Source organism: Arachis ipaensis, chromosome B09 (assembly GCF_000816755.2).
Source record: "Arachis ipaensis cultivar K30076 chromosome B09, Araip1.1, whole genome shotgun sequence".
Taxonomy (NCBI): Eukaryota; Viridiplantae; Streptophyta; class Magnoliopsida; order Fabales; family Fabaceae; genus Arachis; species Arachis ipaensis.
The window spans coordinates 71,128,646-71,133,728 of NC_029793.2; the positions used below are offsets into that span (position 1 = coordinate 71,128,646).

General features: G+C 35.7%; 1 long non-coding RNA gene across 1 annotated transcript; it reads left to right on the plus strand.

The window, feature by feature from the left end:
* LOC110267098 lies at positions 887-2,549 on the plus strand. The gene is made up of 2 exons (XR_002354430.1): positions 887-1,536; positions 1,785-2,549. It is a non-coding gene; the product is annotated as an uncharacterized LOC110267098 (long non-coding RNA).

Here is a 5,083-nt window from a genome sequence, read left to right on the forward strand (position 1 = left end):
TTATTATTATTATTATTATTATTATTATTATTATTATTATTATTATTATTATTATTCAAAAAGCTTAAAATGATAGATCAAGTTTTTGACCGTAATCTTCATTGCTACTTCAGGAAAGATTATATGACATATCTAGCTTGTCCCAAGATGAAAGTGGTCTTTTCCTTTCAACATCCTGCATGGATAATTGGTAACTTCATCCATTAACACTTTGTATCCATGAAGAATTTCAATAGGGCTAAGAGGACAAGTAAAATATAAAAATATAATAACCTTTTTTATCCAGCATTTATCTCTATAACATCTTTCAACTTGACAAGGGGCCTTTCAGATCTTTTTCTAGCTGTCCCACAAAATCATTTTTTGTCCAGGTAGATTAAACAAAACAAGTATTCACAGATATTTTGCATCCTATTCTCCTAATCTCAAATAGTCAGTGATTCTAGTAATGGAAATGTCTATGTATGGCAGGTAACAATTTCATATGTTTTATGATTTATTTTACTAAGATAGGTTGCAATTGTAATGTGACTTTATTGAAAACTTCCAAAAATTAGGTTAACAAGCCCCAAGTAATGCCTGTTATTTTGAAAAGTCATGATGTGGAGGATACAACAATTGACTGGTAAATAGGAATTCTAGTGTGGTTTAGAATTTTAGTTCTCTTCATTTTAATTTGAACTTTTAACAATAGTTACATTATAGGAAACACTCTGAGATTGGTAAATTAGCAACGACATCAAATGATTGCACAGTAAGAAAATTTATTTATTTATTAATTTTAGTTCATTTTATTTGAGACCAAGTTGGGTTCCAAAACCAAATTATCATTTCCAAATTGCAATGTTAATTTCTTTATTGTCTATAACCTAATAAAATATTCCAAGTTTACTTGTACATGAATCTGTCACTCACTACTCACTTATTTCAATGTTTTAGACGTGTTTATAATAATAAAGAACAAGAAATTCGTTTTGTATAACTAAAATTTTCACACTTATGTGTTTGAAAGGTTTAGGGTCCTAGAGAGAAAGTGGCAATAGCACCTAGTGCTTCACCTACGACAACCCCCCAACTTGCCCAGTGAGTATTACAACTTATGATTATGCCATAATTGCAATTTATATATGGTGTTTTTTTAATGCAGAGCACCAAAAAAATCCAAGAAGTAACAATTAGCATTATATATGATTATTATTGCTAGAAATTTCTCATCACCTTCACTGTAACTTCAAGGTGAGTTCCTTATATTAATAATAATAATAATAACCGCCGACACCGACACTGACACCGACAGCACTATTTCATTCCTCTTCTAACGGTAAGTTAATTTTCCTTTTCAGTTTTCATTTTTCTTACTCAACTTTCTTGAATACCATCTATTTATCTAACTAATACAATACCTACTCAAGAATAATTTCCTTTCTTCCCAATGTTTTTTCCTATAAAAACCACTATTTCCTGTCCTCAGACTTTGAAGCAATTGCAGAAGTTTTGGTTTTGGAAAATGGGTGGATTTCCTTTCCCCAATATGATGTAAATTTCTTGTTGCTCACCATATGTTCGTTAAAATGTGCACATGACTGAAAAGTTACAATATTTTTCTATACACTCCTGACTCCTCCTTAAAGTCAGAGATTAATCAAATAATATGGAATTCTTAAACTTTAAGCTAACAATATTAAGCATAACCTTAGGATGAAGAGTCTTTGTTGTGTTCATTACTTTCTAATCATTTGGTTCATGGCCATGTCACTTGTTCTAATGTGGTTTGTTACTTGCAGGTGTTTTCACTGGCATGGAGTTTATTAGGACTAAGCTATCAGCTTTAAATTGATATTCTCTTGGTCTCAAGGTGTTACATGCTTATAGTTTTTAACTGAGATATTTATGACTTCGTTTTGGTATGGCTTAATTTTCTGATATGTGACCTACAAGCATGTCTGGGAGATTAACAACTTCTCAAAATTAGAATTAGAATGCTGTGACTCTAAAACATTCAATGCTAGAAACTGAGTGGTACAACAATCACCCTGCTTTGTTTCTAATATATGCTTCCAAAATGTCTGAAATTTTGCTTTGCAATTTACTTACATTGGTCATAATGCTATTTATTGTAGGAAGATAAAACTATATTCCAAAGAAAATGGCCCTGGATTTGGTAGTCATCTTTCTTTATACTTAGCCTTATCTAACCCATCAACACTTTCTCCCGTTTCAAAAATATATGCACAGATAACATTACGCATACTTGACCAAAAGCAAGCCAAGCATCACCAGTCAATACTAGGGTATTCTGGTGAAGGATAGTTGCTTGGTGGAAGCTGAAGTCCAAATTCGGGGTGGTTGAAGCATTGTCCTGAGTTTGTCTATAAAGCAGTCACAATAAGCACCAACACTATTTCAATGTAATGGCTTAATTTTCTGATATAAGTTATATTAATTAAGTGCTTAGGCAGCTAGGCTTTAGAATGTGTTATGTGTAGTATATTATGTATTTAATTCTGTAAGAATATTGAAGAATTAGAAAAATTGACTTATTGGACCAATTTTAATGTTTAAATATGTTGAATGGGTTAGGGTTTATAGCGAAGAGTGAAAGTAAGAGAGAGAAGAAGGTGGCGTAGGTGGAGATTCTATGGGACCCACAGGTGCTGAGGGGTTAGGGAATTCAAGTTCCCTGCCCCATTGTGGGCATTGAACGCCAAGCTCTTGCTCCTGGATGGCGTTCAACGCCAGTTTGATGCTTCTCATGGGGCGTTGAACGCCTAGGTTCTACCCCCTTACTGGCGTTCAACACCAGCTTCAGGCTCCCTGGCAGGCGTTTAATGGCAGTAGTGTGCTCCCTGGCTGGTGTTCAACGCCAACAAGGTCTCTGCTCCAGGGTATTCTGTTTCCAGCTCTGACTGTTTCTGTTTCTATTCTAACAACTGCACACGATCAGAAACTTAAACAAATATGAAAATTAAACTGAAATAACTTAAATAAATGATGACATGTCATCATGTCATGTTTTTCTATGCTTTTTCAGACAAGAAATTGATGATTAGTGCTTAAATATTGCATTCTTTTGTGCTTAAATTGTATATTTCCTTGATCTTTTGATTTTATAAATTTTGTAAGAAATGAGTGGAAAAAGAAGCAAAAAAACACAAATTAAGCTCAAAAAGAGAAAAAAAGAATGTTGGGGCACACTTTGAAGTTTGAGCACACTTTGAAACCTTAGGCCACACTTTTAAAAGCGTGACTCATGACCATGAAGCCATGGCATGCATTTATGCCTTATGCATGCATGAATTAAAAACTAAAGCATGCATTTAATGGATGAAATGCATGAGCTTCACGTTAATTGGCATTACAAAGCCAATTAATGCATGCATAAAGCATTAAATCATTTATGCCAAATAAAGGAATGCTACGGCATTACTAAAGGAACCAATGAAAGCATGCATGTAACTTAATTACTAATGCCAATAAATGAATGAATGAAATGCATGCATTATTAATTAAAGCCAATGGAAGAATGCATGTAAATTAAAAAAACGCTAATGCATTGGCTTTATTAATAAAAGTAAAGCATGCATTTAATTAATACCATCATTGGCATTATTTGGAAATAAATAGAATAAAGATGCTTAAAGCAATGAACACTAGAGTTCATTAATGTAACAGAGCGCTCATCCAAGGAAGAAAGGGAGCGCTACGAAATTTCAATAACCTTTTAATTTAAATTTATTTTTATTTTCATTTTTAATTTTTATTTGCTATTATGAGTTCTCACCCCCATCGCTTTGAGTTTGGTCTCAATGTTGTTGCAAGGAATGAAAATTATAACAGGAACATGCATCAAGGTCAAAACAATCAGAGATGGAAGGAGCCACGAGGATCTGATCGACTCTTTCGGCAACATCACCTTCCAAGATACCATGGACAACGACCATCCTACAATGCATGCCAAGACAATAGATATAGTGGATCCCTTTGTCGTTACCAACAAGCCCCGCCATATGCTTGTGAACCATCTCCTCAACACAACTTTGAACCACCATACTCACAAGCCCCTTACCACCAAACACCACCATATGACCCTAACCTATATCCACCACACCAACCACCATATGAACCACACCCAGAACCACCACCTCAATATTCACCATCTCCATATCCTTATCAAGAAGAACCACCTTCCTATTATGAATCCTTTCTCCAAAATAATGAACCCTCATATCCACCCCAATCTCCAATGGATGACAAACTTCGTGGTCTTCTTCAAGGGGAAGCGAAGATGCAAAGGAGTATACTGGAACTCACTACTGCCTTAACCGAAGTAGTAAATATAATAGCTTCCTGACATCTGAGCACTCAAAGTACTCCCATGGCTGCATGTGGAGAATCAAAAGAAGAGCGTAGCATGAAGGAGACACTAGAAACTTCGGTGGACAATGAGGAACATGGCTTTATATTGGAACAAGTGGAGGAAGCCATAATAGTTGCAGAGGAAGAAGTGGTTACAGACTTGGGAGATGCTGAACCTCCATGGGAAAATCAAGACATAGAGCCTCCTTCCAAGACGGTTGCATTTGATGTTAAGGAGGGTGTACAACCTCCAAGGCATATCATGGTTGAAGACTTGGAAGAGGTTGGTCAAGAGATGGAGATTAAAGAAGAAGAAGCACAGCCTCTCATGCCCTTGGTGAGCAATGAAGAAGAGATTGAATTGGAAGAAAGCTACCAAGAGGAAGAGGTTGATATTGAAGAAACTTGCAAAGAGGTGGAAGTTGTCAGAGAAGAGCACAAGGGAGTGGAGCTTGCAAATTCGTTAGAAATACCTCCCCTATGTTGCCATCATCCTTCACAACATTCAAGTGGGTAAAATTCATATCCCTTAGCTTTCTAATTCCACTTGAATATGGGCTACTGGAGACGGATGGTCAACTTAGAGCTCTTTGTGGCATTAAGAGTAAGAGAAAGATGGTTAGTGGTTGGAGTTGTCAATGCAAGGGTTGGTGTAAAGCTCAACTGAATGGGTCTAGGAAGTTGTTTGGTCACTTTAGTGAGAATTCAGATTGCTTGCTACCCGAAT